At 38.9% G+C, this 22,257-nt stretch overlaps 1 protein-coding gene across 6 annotated transcripts in view; it reads right to left on the reverse strand.

Moving 5' to 3' along the window:
• The window catches only part of nej (nejire), a 304,634-nt gene that overhangs the window by 42,168 nt on the left and 240,209 nt on the right, over window positions 1-22,257 (reverse strand). The window lies entirely within an intron of this gene.

The raw sequence follows: 22,257 nt of genomic DNA on the forward strand, positions 1-22,257 counted from the left end.
GATTTACATATATATATATGTAAATCAATATTTTTTGTATTATATATATATATGTAAATCAATATTTTTTGTATTATATATATATATATATATGTAAATCAATATTTTTTGTAATCTATACGTGTATTTTAAGTAAGTGACAATCAAGGCAGTCATATAGAATGTCAATGTGTATCACAGCAATGTTGATTTTTTAATATGTCTCATTTTGTATGCCACTAAATATGTTTTGTATTTGTAGATATTATGTAGAGAGCACTGATATTGCTGAAATGTAGTTCGTATCTGATGATGTTGGCGTAGACCAACGAAAACGTTCATACGTCTTTTAAATATGTAATGTAAAGGTATAGCACCTTAAACATATGCTGTGAAGTCAGTGACTGAAATAAATATTTTTAAGATACAAACTAAAACAGCTTGTCAAGTAACCATTTCTTAGACTGAAATAAGCCAAGTCAATCTCAGTAGAAACATCTTTCTTTCTACAAAATTTCTGTCAAATTACTATGGCAAGAATGGTCAAATGGTGTAGTCTTAATAACAAGGTTAGTTTTAGGAACACTGCATTATAACAAAATAAATATGTGACATTTTTGTATACAATATAACCTTGATTATCTGCGGCAATGAAGAGGACGAAGTGAATGGTTAATCCTTATTATACATACATGATTGTCTTATATTTAGTCAAATAGCTTACTACTACTACAATAGTGGAAAGTAATGATTAATGACACGCATGTGGTTAGCGACAGCATCGCCAATGCCATCTAGCGACTCGCTATGAGAACAAATACATAGGCTATATTTAAACTTAAAGAGAAAAATGTTAGTTTGATATTTAAGAAGCATAATAACTAAATAAATTCAAAGCACTTTCCTTTTGTTTTTGTACTCTTGTCATCTATATGAATTTAAAATAAAATCTGAATTTTAATAAGGAAATGGGAGGAAGGAAAATTAGTAGAAAAATAAATGATTATCTAGTCATTTGAAAGAAACTATTTGTTTAATATATTAACTGTGTGCGACCTTTTTTCATTTTATATTTTTGTAGCCTCTAAAAGTCACAAATGAATTGTTTACTTTTTTTACACGTGCGTTTTTAAGGACACTGAAATACTTGTGTACCAGCAATCTCATACAAACATTACTAAGAATTTTCACATTTAACTGTGTTTTAGAAAGCAATTAGTTATATTATTTCTAAGTCCATGAAGACTTTCTCACAAAAATTTGTGAATATCACTTTCAAATATTTCTGACATTTCAGGACAATTTATTTTCACTTTTCACTTTACTTGGTCAAGATACATTGATACTTTTTCACTACACATAAATTTGTAAGAGTCAGTACAACTTACATGGGCCATGTTATACTGAATGTCAACAATAGCTTTAATGGACGAGAGAGTTTATCTATTCCTCTCATCATTAGCTACAATACTCAAATCAATCATAACCTCATCATATGGTATTTACAATTCCTTGTTTCTGGGAAACCTGACAATTCCATTCATTTCATACAGTATATAAAACTAAATATAAATATTTACATACGGAATATTAAATAAATTTTACAAGAGAAAGAGTTCATCCAAAGGGCTGGACTCGGGAAGAGAACCAAAACGCTCATTGCATTTCCGCATTGAATTGCAATACTTAAACGTTGACGTAAATAAGTAGTGCAACGACGGTCACCAGTAATGGAGATCAAAATTTGGCCGATTTGAGATACCAAAACTTTAGCGTCATGACTCCCAAGGACCGAAGGTCTCCACAGCAAAGGGGACATTTGAATCTGGTACTTAAAACAGTCGTATATGGCACAAATAACACCTCTTCAGTCATTTCCGTAACTTACAGGACATAAGAAATAGAGAAAAACATTAACTGCTATGGATGCTGCTGTTAGTTATCTTATTGTGAAGTATGTCGCCAATTTTTATCGTCACTTTCCACTATTGTAGAAGTAAGCTATTTGATTTAGTTCCCATCAAATGTAACCATTGTTGCCTAATATCATACAGGATTATGCTGGACATATGAACTACTACTACTACTACTACTACTACTACTACTACTACTACTACACTAAATTGTATGAAAATAACAAAAATGCAGTAGAACCTCGATTTTCTATCCCTTGGTTATTCATTTTCTGGATTACCTGTCTATTTCATTTCTTTGTTTTTAATAAGTGAACAATATACACAGTTCGCCAAAAAAATGTATACACTCTTTGTCAGACTGTATCAGGATAATGACATTGTCAACCGATTCGAATTACAAGTATGTTGTAGTATGGTCTTTCGCTCAACAGATGTCAGTACTTTCATCACAATAGCAGAGTCCGTGAATATAGCAGAGTAGCGCAATCACTGAGTCGGCCGCCATTGTTATTCCTTTTTTAACACGTGTGATATAGGAATATTTAAAGTAAAACTCAGATATTTTTAATTTGAAGGGTAAAATCTTCAAAAGGATATACGTATATTTCAGAACATTATTGTCAGTCAACATACCAATGTATAAATACTTCTTTTAATAATTATTACGGCATAAATATACAATTAAGTGTTCAACACATTTCTTCATACGCATCACAATTATAGGTATTACAGCAATATAAACTCAGTACATTACAAGCAATAAAAATGTTTTTAAATGTTATGTTTTATTAAGGATGCTCGCAATTGCAGAGGTTATATCAGCATCGCTGCATGTGCCTGAATTTTGTCCCGCAGGAGTTCTTTTACATGCCAGTAAGTCTACTGACATGAGCCTGTCGCATTTATGCACACTTAAATGCCATCGACCTGGCCCGGGATCGAACCTGCAACCTTGGGCATAGAAGGCCAGTGCTATACAAACTCACCAACCAGGTCGACTACAAGCAATAAATGAAAACAACAATGTTACAAATAAAAAATAATAAATCTAAACATTTTCAACTGCATTCCTCGTGCAAACTCTCCGGCTTCCGCACTTAAGGGGACATTATACTGAAATTTCTCCAAGTTCTTAGTTTTAAGAGTTCACAATAGCGAAATCAATAACTACCACACTTATGAAGCCAGATTCACCAAATTTTGATCACTGGTATATCTGCTTAATAGTGACAAACGTATAAAATTTCATCCGCCTATGATAATGGTCTGCATTTTATTAAAATATTGAACCACTTTATATAAAAAGTCGCTTGCACTACAATTTACATTATTCTTAAGTGATATTCACTTATATGGATCCTTACATATGTACTTTGAATCGAAGCTTTACTATAGGGGTTTGCTGTAAAATTAATCAGTAAATTATTAGAATATTTTACAAAATAAAAAATAAAAGAATTGATTGATAGTCATAAAAATTCCTAGTAATTTACCGATTCACTGTACATAAAATTCCAATAGTAATGTTTATTCCAATGCATATATAGGCCTATATATAATTTGAACTGGTAATGGAAATTATGAGAAAATGGCTGAATGGATTTTAATAAATGACCCCTCATTTTGAAGCTTGGAACACAAAGTTTTTCAGAAAAATAGTAGCTTTCAGTGAACTGACAATTTTTCTACATCACTTTCGTATTTTCCAAAATCCATCTGTCGTCAGTTTTGAGAAATAATGGCTTTTCTGAATAAAACAAAACACAAACACACTACAATAAACAATATCACACGAAGGCTACTACCTGCAGGATTGCTGACATATTTAGAATTCAGATGGCTCAGATTCTTTGACATCATAATGCCAATATGTCGATCTTCATTTGTGTAACTTTTTCAGAACGTTTCCGTAATATTGGTTATTAAAAACTTCAAGACTTACGAAAAAGAATTTACAAGTCAGACTCTCTGGTGTGTAATTTTCTGAGTATAGCTGTCTGTGTGTTGGATAATAACTACAAAATTTAATAATGTTTGATGACATTATTACCATTATTAAGTGAATGCCATGATGTGAATATTAGTCACTAATTATACAGACTAATGCTTTATTGATGATATGAAAGTGAAACCTTTTGGAGTTATATAAGTAGGTGTAGAGAATATCTGAAGTTAGATCTTAATTTCTATAATATTTACTGAGTAACGGCTATATAGTAGTCTATACAAAACTTACGTGAGATAACAATATTGTTATTAAAAATGAAATATTTTTATAGTTATTAATCAAGTGGTATGGGTCTTTTCCATATATTTAATGGCGGTATGCTGTAGATATTTAAAGCTGAAAGTTAGAATTTATAAAACAGTTATGCTACCAGTTGTCCTTTATGGTTGTGAAACTTAGACTCTCACTTTGAGAGAGGAAGAGAGATTAAGGGTGTTCGAAAATAAGATTCTTAGGAAAGTATTTGGAGCTAAGAGGGATGAAGTTACAGGAGAACGGAGAAAGTTACACAACGCAGAACTACACGCATTCTATTCTTCACCTAACATAATTAGGAACATTAAATCCAGACATTTGAGATGGCAGCGCATGTAGCATGCATGGGTTAATCTAGAACTGGATACAGAGTGTTAGTTGGAAGACCTGTAGGAAAAGACCTTGAGGGAGGCAGACGTAGATGAGAGGATAATATTAAAATGAATTTGAGAGAGATGGGATATGGTGGTAGAGACTGGACTAATCTTGCTCAGGATAGGGACTGACAGTGGGCATATGTGAGGACGGCAATGAATCTCAGGGTTCCTTAAAACCCGTTTGTAACTCAGTGATACAGATATTTATATGTGTGATTCTCTTCAGTATTGTCTGGAGGAAGCGCAAAAATTACAGTATAATGCCTAAGGAAAGACCAAAAGGTATTACTTACTGATAAAATCAGAGGCCTACAAAATGTTGTAGTGTCTCGATCACTTTAGCAAGATCTCTTAGCAGGATAAAATGATTCTACCCTCTACATTTCAAAGTAGTTCACGAAACATGCAGCAGCTATACCAAATTGCTATGTAAATTGTTGGAAAGCATGGCAAACCTGATACTTTGTTAATTCTCACCTACAATCTGCAATGACCTGAAATAGCTACTGCTTCACTCCCACATGAAAAACCGACTGATCGTCCTGACATTGTTACTTGCGTTTTCGCATAAAACTCAAGAACTGAAGATGTATAGGTTCAATAAAAAGTATTTAGCATAAAGAAAACCATTCAGAGGGGTATGTTTCATTATTACAGAAGCAAATAATTTCTGGTATTCATTGTAAATAAATATGAACTTATAATGAACTTAGTTTGCAGCATTTGCTGCACAAGCAATATATATATGTGAATATCAATTAAAAATAATGAATGTAAATTATCGTGTCACAATGGATTTCTTATGTAAAGCGATACAGTATTCTATTAAGACGTTAATAAAATGTAAACCACTTATCAAAGTGGGATGAAATTTTGTACATGTGTTATCATTAGCCAGATATACCAGTGACAAACATTTTGTGAATTTAGCTTTAAAAATATGGAAGTTAGCAATTTCAATATAACGTTACCTTAATAGGGTTTCTATGGTCTTCGTATTTTCAAATCGAGCCTAACAATATAATCTTGTCTCAAGAATGAATTCAGAACTTTCACAAATATATTATGGCATTTTGGTAAATAGCTTAGAATTAAATTCAGAAATTCTTGGTTTGAAAGGGAGAATATGGTAAAAATTTGACATTGATCCTAATTGGTACATAATTTTCATTTGTTTTATGTAGAAATATCATTGTTGCAACAACTTAAATTCTAGATTAGTTTTAGAAAAACATTTTAGGGCCCAAATTTTAAGAAATAAATATCAAAATACAATCTTTCATTAATCTCATAATGTATACTCGCTTAGGTAGTGGATCATTCCTTTTTTATATTTATAGTCACATCTTTTCTTTTTCCTTATTTCTTTCACTTTGTCATAGAGAAAACAAATGTGCATCTTTTTCAGTTCTCTGTGAACAGTTCTGAACACATCAGCATTGCATTTTTTTGCACTTACATTGCATTATTTCCCTATACAATTATATACTGCATAGCACGCGCTGGAATAACAATGTTGGCATTTGCCGGCGCAAAGGATTGCGGTACTCTGGATATCCATGGACTCTGCATGATGGTGAGAAAATAAACTGGCTGGAGCACGCTTGGCATTCGAGCAGAGAAAACGCATTCACAAGTGGTTTATGAGGTTTGATAATGCCATTGAATTGCAGCGTCGGTGGAGGCGGGAGTACAAAAGAGAACCCCCAACCCATTTAACAATTAAACGCATTATTGACAAGTTTGAGACGCATGGAACAATTTGTGATATTCACAAAGGAAGATCGGGAAGACCGTGTACAGCTACAAGTCCTACTTCGTCGGCTCTCGTGTTGGAAAGGTTTGTTACTTCTCTACAGAAGTCTGCTACGCAATGTGCATGTAAAGTAGGGATTAGCAGTACAAGTGTATGACGAATTCTGAAAGATAAGCAGAAAGTTTACATCCCACGATTACTGCACGTGCTTAATGATGACGATCCTGATCGTCAAATGCAATTTTGCGAATGGTATCAGTAAATGGTAATTGAAGACGAACAATTTGTGACAAAGGTAGTGTGGTCTGACGAGGCCCAGTTTAAACTTAATGGAACAATGAATTGGCATAACTGCGTCTACTGGGCACCGGAAAATCCGTATGTCCATGTGGATAAGGCGGTCAATCTACCAAGGGTTCATGTGTGGTGTGGACTATCATCTAGGGGCTTAGTAGGACCCTTTTTCTTTGATGGTACTGCCACTGGAGAAGTGTACCTCGAAATGTTACACACGTCAATTTGACCAAGTGTACGTGCACTTTATGGAGCTGACGGGAGTATTTAAACTAAATTATAGAAAGTGACTATTGTTGAAACAATAAAATTCCATTATTGTTTTGTAATAAAAGTTACAACTGGTGTCAGAAGTGGGATATTATAGACATAATGGAGAACCTACAGCAGATCCTGCAAGCCATCGCGGAAATGAAAGCAGACATGAACAAGCACATTAGTGAGGTGAAAAACGACATAAGTGAAGTGAAAGCAGGTATGAAAAGTGACATATGTGAAGTAAAAGCAGAAATTAGGACCGATATTAGTGAGGTGAAGAACGATATAAATGAAGTAAAGGCAGATATGAAAAACGACATAAGTGAGGTGAAAACGGAAATTAAAAGTGACGTCGCTATGCAAATCGGTAGCGTTTTGACGCATGTAGATGGAATTGTTAACATCGTGAAAGACGAATTTAAGGCCGATTTGGATAAACTAAACCAGAATTTTGCAACTATAAACGAGACAGTGACCGAACTAAGACAGGATGTAGACCATTTCGATGGTAAAATCCGCGATCTCGAGCGTCGTCAAGAGCAGACGAGCGAACTGCTGGACAAGACGAGTGAGGTGATGGACAAACACACTGAGGAAAACAAGCACATACTCGCGTTAATCGATCAACATGCTGAAGAAAACAAGCACATCCTCACGTTGGTGGATCGCCAGGCTAGATAACATAAAAAGATAGTTGCCGAGGAGGTTCGACGAGCCATGCAAGAAGCGGTAACAGAATTGAGGACCTCACATAGTGGCCCTGTGGAACCATCGCCTTCAGCCAGACATTGCAACGTCAAGATGCCGAAGTTCGACGGTACGACGTCTTGGGCGATATTCCGTCGCCAGTTCGAGGCTATTGCAGAGCACAATGGGTGGACGCCAGCAGAGAAAACTACTCAGCTGCTGGCCGTGCTTCAGGGACAGGCGTCGAAGATTCTTCACAGTGTTCCAGAAGATGGGACAGCCACTGAGATAAGGGCGGCCTTAGAGACGTTATGGTGACCATCAACTTGCGGCAGCATTTAGGACCCAACTAAAAACGAGGGTCCAACAGTCAGGCGAGTCCCTACAAGAATTTGCAATGGCGGTGGAACAACTGGCCCATAAGGCCCTCAGGGGCCTACCACCTAACTTCGTCGCTGGAGAGGCAGCCTACACCTTTGGCAGCAGAGTTCGAAACCCCGAGATCAGGCAACAGCTGCTCTTGGCTGAGCATCGCACCATCAACGCAGCTCTGCCGGCGGCCCTCAGGATGGAGGCAGCAAACTTGACGGCGAACGTCTCGGCATCGCACCGGATTAGGAGCGTCGCGGCGGCCGACGTCGAGGAACGTCAACCGAAGTCACCCGAGCGACGAAGACGAGGAGTGCCCACCTGTTGATCGTGCGGCGAACCTGGATACCTAAGGAGGGACTGTGACCGATCTGGTCACAAACAGGGAAACTAAAAGGGGCCGATGCGATGAGGGGCACGTCGGCGCCATCATCACCATCCTCTTGGCTGATCTTGAAGACGGTTAACAGAAGATGCGACGATGGGCTGATTGCTGATGGATGGATAAGAGGCCGCCAATGCAGAGTGCTGGTAGACACTGGGGCGTCACTCGCTATCGCCACACCGGAAGTCGTACGTGGCCTACCTGGGAGAACGCCGCTGCGCCAATATCAGCTACGTACTGCCTCAGGCGAGAGCCTGCCCATCCAAAAAGAGGTTTTCCTGGATTTGACCTTGGGAAAGAGCGGACTGGAGATGTGGGTGTTTGCCGCCAACATCACTGAAGACGTCATCCTGGGACTCGACGCCATGCGGATCTTCGATGCAAATGTGGACGTCCGGCGTCGTATCCTCCGTTTTGGTCAGGATGAAGTGTTCCTGAGGGACGTCGAAGACCAACCCATGGCCAGCAGACTCACCTTGGAGAATCAAGTGACAATCCCAGCAGGCTGCGAGATAGTGGTGACGGCAAGACTGGATGGACAGCCTAAGAGAAACTGCTCCTCGATTTGCAGACAACTCCGATAGATGGGGTTTATGTGGCCAGATCCCTACTCCCGAACCAGAAGGTGGTACTGGTGAGAGTCCTGAATGTCACCAATCGGGACAAGGAGGTGCCTAGTGGAACTGTACTAGGTAGCGCGAGCCGGTGGTGTCTGTGATGTCTCTGGCAGGTAATGAGGAGTATCACCGACCACGTCCAGATCTAGACCCATCACTGAAAGAGCTGGCTCGAGAACTGGCGGAGAATTTAAGCAAAAGAGAAAGAAGACAAGTCCACGATCTACTGACAGAATTTCAAGACGTGTTCAGTCTGTCTGAAAACGACTACGGGGGAACAGAGAAAGTTCAGCACCACATCAACACCGGAAATGCTCGCCCAATCAGATAACCTCCTCGACGCGTCCCTCTAGCTAAACAGAGGGAGATTGACAGCCAACTGGAGGGCATGAAAGCAAGAGGGGTCATCGAGGAATCCGACAGCCCTTGGTCATCACCTGTGGTGCTGGTGAAGAAGAAGATTGGGGACCTGCGTGGACTACAGAAGACTGAATGACGTCACCAAGAAGAACTGCTTTCCCCTTCCACGAATTGACGACACCTTGGACACTCTGGCCGGAGCAGAGTGGTTCTCGACATTGGATCTCAAGTCAGGATACTGGCAGGTGGCGCTACATCCTGAGGACAAGGAGAAAATGGCATTCTCTACAGGCCAGGGACTATGGCAGTTCACCGTTATGCTGTTCGGCCTCTGCAATGCCCTGGCTACATTCCAGACACTAATGGAGTCCGTAATGAGAGGCCTGACATACGACACGTTTGCTGTACCTTGATGACGTCATCGTGGTCGGCAAGACTTTCGGCGAACAGCTGTCGAACCTGAGGAAAGTGTTCGAGAGACTGCGACAAGCCAGGCTGAAGTTGAGCCCGAAGAAATGTCATCTGTTCCAGATGAAGGTCAGCTACCTGGGGCACGTAGTAGGGACCAATGGAGAAGCTACAAGCCATCAGAGGATGACCGAGACCGAGGGACAAGCAGGTGCTGCGCCGCTTTCTCGGCCTCTGCACTTATTACAGAAGGTTCGTAGCTGGGTACGCCAACATCACTAAGCCTCTAGCCCAGCTGACCGAGGAGAAACGACAATTCCAATGGACGGACGAGGCGGAGTCATCCTTCCAGTCACTGAAAGAGGCGCTCTGCACTGCTCCTGTACTGGGATATCCCATCCCTGGAAGGATGTTCACGCTCGACACGGACGCTAGCAACGTAGGCATCGGCGGAGTACTCTCTCAGGAACAGGACGGGCAAGAGAGGGTGATTGCCTCTTCAGCCGAACACTATCCAAGGCTGAGAGAAACTACTGTGTAACACGTAGAGAACTTCTTGCCATTGTGGAAGCCCTGAACCATTTCCACAAGTATTTGTATGGCCAGGAATTCCATCTGAGGACAGACCATTCTGCACTCACCTGGCTATTGGGCTTCAAGAATCTGGAGGGGCAGACCGCCCGTTGGGTTCAATGTCTGCAGGAATACAGCTTCACCTCCGAACACCGCCAAGGAAAGAAACATTCCAACGCTGATGCCTTATCACGACGATCGTGCCCGGATGGCTGCAAACACTGCCTGAAAGTAGAAGAGCGAGATGGCGCCCACGCAGTCCGAGCAATTGCCGCCCAGCCGAGCCCAGGATGGATAACGCCGCCATGAGGGAGCAGCTGGAGGACCCAAACATTGGACAGCTACTGCGTGATGTGGAGTCTGGCCAGAGACCAATATGGTCCGATATCGCCAACCGTAGCACCACTTACAAGAGCTACTGGGCCCAGTGGGAATCCTTCACTGTCAGGGACGGTATCCTGAAGAGGATTTGGGAGTCGGCCGATGGAAGGACCCACATAGAACAACTTGTCCTGCCCAGGAGCAAGGTGAAGGAAGTGCTGGAGGAGACTCATGCTGGAGTGACTGGAGGCCACCTGGGAGCCAACAAGATGCTGGACAAGTTAAGGCAGAGGTTCTACTGGATGCATCAGAGAACCGACAGGAACAATGGACCAAGGACACGCAGCAGGGGAGCCATGCAGCAGTACAACGTGGGAGCTCCTTTTGAGAGAATAGCTATCGACGTTGCTGGACCGTTCCCGGTCATGGATCGAGGGAACCGCTACCTGCTAGTAGCCATGGATTACTTCACAAAATGGCCAGAGGTGTACGCGATTCCCAATCAAGAGGCTTCGACAGTGGCCGACACGCTGCTTGACAACTTCATCTGCAGATTCGGGGTGTCCCGGGAATTGCATGGTGATCAGGGGCGCAACTTCGAATCCAACCTGATGGGAGAATTGTTCGAGCGTCTGGGGGTGCATAAAACCAGGACCACTTCCCTCCACCCACAGTCTGACGGCATGGTGGAATGCTACATCAAAACTGTGGAGGAGCACCTGCGGAAGGTGGTGCCCAACCATCAGCGAGACTGGGATGCCAGAGTTCCACTGTTCCTCTTGGCCTACACAGAGTCGGTCACGATACAACAGGGATGACACTGGCAAACATGGTCTTCAGGAGAGAACTGCGCCTGCCCTGTGATCTGCTGTTTGGCACGCCACCCAGCGCCGACCAGCCAGCAACTGACTACGTGGCAGAACTGACCGAGAAGTTGAATGGAGTCCACCAACTGGCTAGAGAGCACCTCAAGATGGCCAGCGACAGGATGAAACTGCGCTACGACAGATTAGCCAACTCTGCAGGATTCCAGGAGGGCGACTTGGTATGGCTGTATCGACCTACAAGGACCAAAGGAAAATCACCGAAGCTGCAGCGTGCCTGGGATGGACCATACCGTGTGGTGACCCGGATCAACAATGTGGTGTATCGCATCCAGCGACAACCTCGAGGGAAGATGACGGTTGTGCATCTGGACCGACTAGCGGCCTACCAAGGGACTGTCCGGGACGGCCAGCCCTAAGGAGGGAGCAATGTGACAGCCACATCGAGACTCGATCACGCGTCCCGCAAGAGGGCAGGTCGCGCGGGAGTCGGTACGCGCTCCATGGAGCACTGGGGAGCGGCACGTGGCGTGGAGAGGAGAGGAGGCGACACGCTGTTCCGCGGACGTGACGAAGGGAGAGGGGGAAGTAAAGCAGCTAGTGACTGAGGGGGAGAAATCCAGAGAATTCGAGAGTGCCATCTTCTGGACATCCATCGAAATCTCTAGCATCGTACTTTCTCGTAACTATGGTTTGGTTATAAAATACGACACGCGAGTGAACTTGAGCAGTTGTTGTAGTCGTTGGACAGCAAGCCAGCCTGTCTTGTGTAGCAGTGAAGCCAGCTTAGAGACCGGAGTTCGACTTGAGTGTGTCCGCAGCTGTGGGACCTGAGTTCGAAGTTCAGTGGACTGTCTCTGAAGGTCTGGGGTTCGAGATACTGTGAACTCGAGTGACTGAGCTAGAAGAACTAGCCAAGGCAAACGAACTGTGAACTGACAGTTCTGTTTTGTAAATAGTGCTTTGTGAACATTAGTTAAGATTAACAGTTCATTGTTGTTCTCAATAATCAAGTAAATTGTCATTGTCGTCTGTGGAGTGCAGTAACGAATACTGTGTTACTGATGGGAGTATTTAAACTAAATTATAGAAAGTGACTATTGTTGAAACAATAAAATTTCATTATTGTTTTGTAATAAAAGTTACAATATTATTTATTTTGTATTTAGAAACATACACAATGTTGAACATAAAAATAAAAATAAAATCTTTCAACAGTTCTAAAGCAAAAAAATAATTAATTAATGTGACAGGTGTGCCTGTTTTTCAGAACATATACTCTAAAATCTCTACTAAATATTTAATACATACACAGTGATATCATTTTCAAGTTCAGGATTTCTCGCTTTTGTTTTGATGGCAATCATAGACAAGAAATTTATTTTTCATGAATACAAGGTTGTAAATGTTATCAAAATTTAAGAGTTTCTTTTGGGAAACTTAATTATTCTTTTGATACAAAACTTGCCAATGCTCTCTGAAAAAAAATAGTCTAGTTTCAACATTCCATCATTAGATACACACTTCATATTTTTTGGAAGTTCAGCCAGTTGAACGCAAAGGATTTAGTATCCATCTGTGACTGTCATAACTGTCTTGATTTTCTTTCAGAAAATACTCAAAAAGCTGTTCTTTAAATTCGTACTTCGGATAGTATCTGTTGATTTTGAGTAAAATTATAGTTGTTAGCAATTTTACAGGGATTTGTATTTTTCGAATGCAGTGGAAAACAGGTACCGTGGAGGGGGGGGGGGAGGAAGGGGGTATCGCAAACTGAATTCTTGCCCAAAAGTGGGTCGCACCTTTAAAAAGTTTGGGAACCACTTGTTTAGAGAAAACAAAAACCATATGTAAAGCCTTTCGCACTGTTTACAAAAAAATCATTGGACAAATACTTGTATTAACATTGTTAATCATACAGAGAAGGAGATGAGAAAATTACTGAATCAAGATGTAGATTCTCCATCATCAATGAAGAAGCATCTACAGCAATGGTACTCATTACTGAGCCACATGCGGGTCTCTAAGACATTTATTGCAACTCTTGAACTAATATTACTAGACTACTGCTCTTTTTGAGAATCATTTTTTAAATTTCTGTAATATGTGCAACTGGAGGAAATTTTGATAACTCTGCATCATTATTCCCAGTTCAGGTATTCAACAACACATATTTCATTGTTGCCCTTCAAAATTAGCTATGTGCAAAAAAAAAAAAAAAAAAAAAAACCTAAATTTTACAAGTGAGACAAAAAGCTTAATACCAACGAAATTACATTTATTAATTTACGAGGCAGACTCAAAAAGTTACCTTAATATTTGTTTTATTAATTGAATATGCGCAATAAGACTACAAACACTTCATCGCTTTTCAACATAGTCTCCACTACGTTCAATGCAAGTGCTCCTTTATACTTTGTTGAAAAGTGATGAAGTGTTTGTAGTCTTATTCTACATATTCAATTAATAAAACAATTATTAAGGTTACTTTTTGACTCTCCCTCGTAATTCTTTTAAGATAGACGCATTTCTCTCATAATGTTACATTGCTATACAAAGACTTGCAGCAAAATAATTATAAGTGTGAACATAATCAGCATTTAATTGTTTTATGAGACACATAGCTGTTTATTTTTGCGCCTATTTCTTCATTCAGCTGAAATTGAGGTACAATACATGAGGTTTTACTTACTTACTTACTGGCTTTTAAGGAACCCGAAGGTTCATTGCCGTCCTCACATAAGCCCACCATAGGTCCCTATCCTGAGCAAGACCAATCCAGTCTCTATCATGATATTCCACCTCCCTCAAATCCATTTTAATATTATCCTCCCATCTACGTCTCGGCCTCCCTAAAGGCCTTTTTCCCTCCTGCCTCCCAACTAACACTCTATATGCATTTCTGGATTCGCCCATACGTGCTACATGTCCTGCCATTCTCAAATGTCTGGATTTAATGTTCCTAATTATGTCAGGTGAAGAATACAATGCGTGCAGTTCTGTGTTGTGTAACTTTCTCCATTCTCCTGTAACTTCATCCCTCTTAGCCCCAAATATTTTCCTAAGCACCTTATTCTCAAACACCCTTAACCTATGTTTCGCTCTCAAAGTGAGAGTCCAAGTTTCACAACAATAAAGAACAACCAGTAATATAACTGTTTTATAAATTCTTTCAGATTTTTTGACAGCAGACTTGATGATAAAAGCTTCTCAACAGAATAATAACAGGCATTTCCCATATTTATTCTGTGTTTAATTTCCTCCTGAGTATCATTTATATTTGTTACTGTTGCTCCCAGGTATTTGAATTTTTCCACCTTTTCAAAGGACAAATTTCCAATTTTTATATTTCCATTTCGTACAATATTCTCGTCACGAGACATAATCACATACTTTACTTCCAAACCTCTTTACTTGCTTCAAGTAAAATTCCCACGTTTTCCCTAATCGTTTGTGGATTTTCTCCTAACATATTCATGTCATCCACATAGAGAAGCAGCTGATGCAACCCGTTCAATTCCAAACCTTCTCTGTTAACCTGGACTTTCCTAATGGCATACTCTAGAGCAAAGTTAAAAAGTAAAGTTGATAGTGCATCTCCTTGCTTTAGCCCACAGTGAATTGGAAACGCATCTGACAGAAACTGACCTATACGGACTCTGCTGTACGTTTCACCGAGACACATTTTAATTAATTGAACTAGTTTCTCGGGAATACCAAATTCAATATCAATATCATATAAAACTTCTCTCTTAACCAAGTCATATGCCTTTTTGAAATCTATGAATAACTGATGCACTGTACCCTCATACTCCCATTTTTTCTCCATTATATGTCGAATACAAAATATCTGATCAATCTTCTCAAAAGAATATTGGACAAAATTTTGTACGATGTCAACAAAAGTGATATTCCTCGAAAGTTACCACAGTTAGTCGTAGCCCCCTTCTTAAAGATAGGTATGATTATGGACTCCTTCCATTGCTCTGGTACAATTTCCTTTTCCCAAATAGCAAGTACAGGCTTATAAATTTCGTTAGATAATGCGCTTCCACCCTCTTGTATTAATTCTGCTCAAATTTGATCGATACCTGGAGACTTATAATTTTTCAGATTTTCTATCGCAATTTCGACTTCAGAAAGTGTGGGTTCGGGTATAAATGGCTCAGCAGTTTGTATTTCAATTTCGTCCCGATCATTTCTATTTGGCCTATATATATTTAGTAGTTGCCCAAAATAGTTTTTCCATCTGTTCAGGACTGAATGAGAGTTTTTAAGCAAGTCACCATTCTCATTCTTGATCATGTCTACCCTTGCCTGATATCCATTCTTGAATTCCTTTATGCCCTTATATAAATCTCTAATGTTTTTATTTTTACTATTTGTTTCTACCTCATTCAGTTTTTCCTTCAAGTAATCTCTCTTATATTGAAATAATAATAATGATAATAATAATAATAATAATAATAGTCAAATAGTTTAGTAATGAAAAGTCCGTGCATTTTGTTAAGCTTCAATACTATGAAATGCAATGTGGCTCTTGGCAAATTACTATTTCTCACTTTTCTAGTGAGTACCACTGATCTACAGTCAGGGAAAAATCTGTTCTAATTGTATCTTTTTTAAATGAATGGTACATAGAGTCACATTGAACATTTTTGTTGACCTGATTGAACTTGCAGTGTCAGAGCCAGTAAAATACTCAAGAGTGTGATGTCTCACTTTGAGGAACTGCGCTTGTCAGAAGAATTTTTTAAGGATGATCTGGTGTCACTAACTATTGATAAAGCTGTTGTAATGTTGGAACTACACACATCAAAATTTTCTAAGGAACAGATGATTTTATTAATAAAATTCTTTTCAAACCCAAATAAGTACTAAGCACTGGGCACCCGGAAGTAAGTTATTCATTTATCTATGCACCAGACATCATAGAAACCAGTGTTTTGTTTTATTTACAGTATTACATTGGAATTTCTTATTTTAGTACGTCAGATAGGGTGATTACGTGGCTAATGAGAAAGAAGGGCTATGGCGCGATGTCACAGTCTTAGTCATAACACTGCCAACATTGAACAAATTTATATATAAATAGACGTTTAACATGAGTTGAATATAGCAATTCCTTTGTGTTTTTAGACCTTTAAACATGTATTTATATTAGGCAATTGTCAAGATGGCCATGACTAGACCATGATGACTCCAATTCGTGCCGAAGCCTGTCTTTCTTGTTAGCCACATGGTGATTAGTTCATTTGTAATGGAGAATTTTGGTAACTTCAACAGTGTAAAACATTAATAATAATAAATAATAAATTAAACTTCCCTTATGGAAAGGTTGCCAGATTTGACAAAGCATATTACAAATAATTTGGAAACACACCTGAAAGGTAAAATGATTTACATTTGAAACAGTTACGGAATCGAATATACAAAACATCAGAAAAATTTACACCTAAATAGCGTTTGTGCTCATTTACAGTTAAAAAAGGCAATAAAAGAATTGTATTCCAATGGATACCATCCCATTGCGAAATCCTGGGAAACGAGAATGCGGATGCTTTAGCAAAGAAGGGCAGCACTGCTACTTACAGACCTGTTACTAAATCTATGTATTACTCTGTGAAAAGATTTATTAAATCTACATACTTAGACTTCAACAAACAAAATTTGATAACACAATCCCAAGGGAAAAAATGCAACTCTCTGCATCATAATCCACAGTTAATTCCCGATTTACCACGAAAATCGTCTGTAGCTGCATTTAGATTGGCAACAGGCCATGTCTGTTTGGCCAAACACCTGGATAGAATTGGAATATATCAGTCCCCTAACTGCCCATTGTGCAACTCAAACCAAGAAATGGATTCGGAACACCTCAAAATCTGTGCTTCAGTGGCTGGCCATGATAATATCTTTGAAAAATATTGGAGCGCAAGAGGTCAAATGACTTTATTGTCAAATGCCTGGCATTAGAAAACAACAACAGTTAAGAAAGGGATAGTAGTATCATCAGATATGTTAGAATGATATGAATGACATATACCGCGAGAAAAATAATAGTATGGATTTACTGGCATTGATATCTAAACCAATTAATAGCCATTGGTTTAGATAACTTGAAATGAATGCTCAACATCGTCATTTAAGCTGCGATGACGTGTTTAGAGCAATTGGTATAATTGAAAATGGTGGAATACAAGCTGACAGAGCGAGGGCTGGAAGAAGCGTAATATTCAGAATGTAGAGTCGATATCGTGAATTTGGTAGTCCAGAAGAACAGCATCCAGGTAAACAGAGAGTTACAACTACCACACAAGACAGATTTCTGTGTCTAAGAGGCTTGAGAGAAAGGACTTCAACTGTAAGCATGTTAAGAAGTGCTTTGCATAATGTTGAAAATGTGGTTGTATCAACCCAGACCATTAGGAACAGACTGCACGAGAGAGGTCTTAAGCCGATCGCTCATTGAGGTGTCCAGCTATTCGACGTAGAAATCGAGAACGTGTTTTGTGGTGTCTGAAACATGAAGATTGGACAGATGATCAATGGGGTCAGGTTCTCTTTACTGATGAATCACGCTTTGGTCTACATGCAGATTCCATAAGACTAAGATATGCACAGGAGGTTCATAAATTCCAACCAGGTTCTATCATGATATGGAGAGGAATAATGGCACACAGGAAGACTGACCTCGTTTTAGTTGAAGGAACGCTAGGAGCAAATCGTTACATTCAAGAGATATTGCAGCCTGTAGTCTTTCCCATCACTGAAGAAATTGGTCCTGAATTCCTTCTAATACACAACAATGCCACTGCACATGTTGCTAGAACAACAACACAATGGATGGGAAGACACAATATTCAAGTTGTAGGGTGACCTGCTCAGTCCCCAGATCTTAATCCAAATGAGAATTTGTGGGATAACCTTAAAACATACATCGGCAAAATTTTCGGTTACGTGAGGCACTCGATTTGAAATAGTTTGTTTACTAGGAGAGGAGACTGCATTGTAGGATGGGAAATATAAACTGCTGTGACCTGCGTCACCTTATCGTAATCGCTAAGGGGTCAGTGGCGAATTATTAGGAAAGCACTTGGTTAATGTGAGAGACTCGAAAACTTTTATTCAAATCACAGGCGAGAATTTGCGTAACTAGCCAATAATATTCCATCACGTTGTCTACGTTTATTTTCTTGAATAATAGATTTGCACGTTCTCGACCTAAAATAATTTCAGAAAATCATGTTTTGTTTTCTACGCACATTTGATATTTTTATAAATTTCTTTTGGAAATAATACGTACAAACAACATTTAATTCCTAGTACCTTTTAATGCAGCATGTTTAAGGTATAATGTCGTATTTAGTATACTATGCAAATGTTAAGATCATAAATTTTCTTCGTAATAGTACGAAAAAATGACATTTAATTTGTCTTACCTTCTAATTCAGCATGCTCTTTATGACATAAGGAGTAATGTCGTTGTATATTAAATTTATTAATGCCTAATAGGATTTTCGAGGATAACATACATTGTATGTTCACCCCTTCTAAACAGCAAAAAAACTCTTCCTCCCATTTCTCATGAAATAATCGTTTTCTAACGCGTACACACTGCTTTGATAATGCCATTATGCCACCATTGATATTGCTTATGAAACTGATGTTGCAACACACATCACAAGTAAAGAGCATAACAGGAAAGGAGATAACATTGAAGAAATGGCTATATTGTGAAAAATTTATGTAGTTTAATAAATGCCTTTATTGCAAACCATTTTGTCATTTTGTTAAGCCAGATTGAGCTGGTTTATACCAACATGGATTTAATTTGTATTTCTTTTCAAAGGCACATTAAAGGTATGGTGACACATAGCTACTTTTGCTGCGCAACTTTTCTACTGCAGCTGAGTGCAGCAGAAGTTGCAAGTCTGTTCACACACAAAGCGCTACTCTTGCAGCTGCAGTCAAGCTGCAGTTTTGCATCTTCGTGTTAATTTTTTCATGGTTATGCTTGTATTAGAGTTTCAGATTATAAAGCTCATGTGATAGTTTACTTAACACACCACTTTAAATATAAAGCAGACGATGCTGGGACAAGAGGGAATAGAAATACAGAATAATTTGAAGTTACAATCTCCTTCAGGAGCTATGATAACTGAGATGAATAGGCTCTAATGTTATGATGTAAGAACTTTTTGCGAGTATTGGGAACATTATTATTTTTTAACTCTTCTTTATTGTATTGGTCCCAAAGAGAGTGGATTTTTTTTAACATCATCTTCTGAAATTTGCACTGCATCATTAGTTAATTTCTGCTAAAGCCGTTTACTTTTTGTTGTGGGAATCTGTATTTGCAAATTCCACAAGCACTCTCTTGGTTCAAGTAGGTTTATTATTTGTTTTTCTATCCTAACTAGTATTCAATAATTGACATTATTTTTATTATACAGGTATTAGAAAAACGCCTATATTTCAATGATAACTAAGAGTATATTCTTATAAGCAATGCTGAAATTATGCTACAGGGGGAAAAAAAAAAAACAAAAAGAAAAGAAAATTAATTATATCATCAGCAAATATACTCTGACTGTTGTACATTTAGTAACTGTTACAAATCATTTGTTTTCACCACATCAAACATTAAACTATATCCAAACAATATAAAGTATCATTGGCACATTTGAGTGGCAACACTGATCACAACCACTGCAAAATTTCAACAAAACTGATATAAAAAATGCTGCAGCTGCAACCCCAAGAACCCTGTTCACACATTGGTACTTTCAAACTGCGAGCACTGCATGAAAAAGTAGCGAGCAGCTGGTTCAGCAGCACCACTGTTCACATGCCACAGCACAAGAGTTGTGCAGTATTTTGTACTGCAGCACTGCAAAAGTAGCGACATGTGACCGTACCTTTAGAGTGAAAATAAACAAGGGTTAATTATATTTTTAACATTTTTTTCTGAACTCGATTTAGGGCTTGAATTCTCGTGCATTGGACAGTAATCATCTCCCTATCCACACCAATAAATTCTACACGAAGTACTACCACCTTTTTCTTCAGGAAAAACTACACTACTACCAATATTCAAAATCATATATGGGGTTGATGCATAAAAAGCACAATACACTACCAATATTCAAAATCATATATTGGGTTGGTGCGTAAGTTCGCAGCGTTTTTGTTTCGCGTGTTGGTACTCCAGTTGCTATGGGTTTATTTATCGACTGTCATTTTTTATTTGAAGTTCAATAATTGTTGTGCTTGAGTTTACATATTGAAGTTTTCGTTTTTGCAGATAGTGAGTGGTGCTGTGGATGCTAGAAAAATGGAGTGTCAAGTGGAGAAAGTGGAACATTTCTGACATATTCTTCTTTTTGAGTTCAACAGAGAGGCAAAAGCGGCAGAGGCGGCCAGAAACATTTGCACAGTGTATGGGGACAATGCTATCCAACAGAGCATGCCAAGAAAATGATTTTCTCGTTTTCAGGAGGGTCCTTTTGACATTAATGACACTCCATGTTCAGGAAGACCTTCAGGGTTTGATGAAGACCGTTTAAACACATTAATCCACAATGATCCCCGTCAGTGTACCCGAGAACTGGCAAATGTGATGAACTGTGACCATTCCATCATTGTGTGATATTTGTATTCAATGGGCAAATTTCAAAAATCAGATATATGGGTACCACATGCTCTAAGCCAAAACCACAAAAATCAGCAGGTGGCCATATGTGCATCTTTGCTTGCTTATCATTGACTGACTCATGAACAATGTCGAACATTCCTATCCAATATCGTTACTGGTGACAAAAAATGGAGTCTTTATGCTAACATAAGGAAAAGACAGGAATGGCTGAGCCCAAACAAAAGAGCAACTCCCCGCACAAAGGCCAGCGCGCATACACAAAAGATAATTATGCATCTAGTGGAACTGCGAGGGTGTGCTGTACTACGAATTGTTTCCCCGAGGTGTAACCATCACTGCAAACATTTATTGCCACCAACTGAGATGTCTTGCATACACAATCCAAGAAAAATGACCAACAAGACTGAGCGAAGTGATGCTACTCCACAATAACACCTGGCCGTACTCTGCTAACCAGATACAAAACACTATCCAGGAGTTGGGTTGGGAAGTCATTCCACACCCACCTTATTCACCTGATCTTGCGCCCTCAGATTTTCACCTCTTCCGCTCTTCATTGAACAAGAAAACTTTCTTTCCGGATGCAAATGTGCTCCGAACATGGCTTGACGACTTCTTTAACTCAAAGCGTGGAATCGAAAAACTACTCCAGCATTGGCAGACTGTTGTAAATAGTGAAGGAGAATATAATGTTGATTAACTTCTCTCTTATGTGTATCTGATGTGTTTAATAAACTTATGAAAAATTGCTACGGAATTATGTACCAACCTAATAGTTCACAAAGTTGCATAGATTATGATTAATACATACATTGTTCATATTACAAAAAGCAATTTCGAACGTACAAATTCATAATTTATGAAAATAATGAAAGGCATTCTCTATTCAGAACTAAATATAATTAATCTCTTTCATTGCAAAAGAGCCAGACAAAGTCGGAAAGAGAGTGAATTATGTTATGATTTGTTTGGCTCTTCATTTCATGGATGGAAGATGCATTGTTCACGATTTGTCTGTTAATGGTTCATTGTTTAGTTGTACATGTAGGATCTAAGTTACATCAATATTTCATTGTTTGGGAACATAATACAATCAACAGCGTAATTAGTTTACAAAGCAAGGAAAAAATTACTTCACAGTTTTATTGAATGTGGCGAGTATTGCAGTAAGTTAATTATAAATTTGGTGATTTTATTGGTGAAGACGAATTT

This window comes from Periplaneta americana, chromosome 12 (genome assembly GCF_040183065.1).
Source record: "Periplaneta americana isolate PAMFEO1 chromosome 12, P.americana_PAMFEO1_priV1, whole genome shotgun sequence".
Lineage (NCBI taxonomy): Eukaryota > Metazoa > Arthropoda > Insecta > Blattodea > Blattidae > Periplaneta > Periplaneta americana.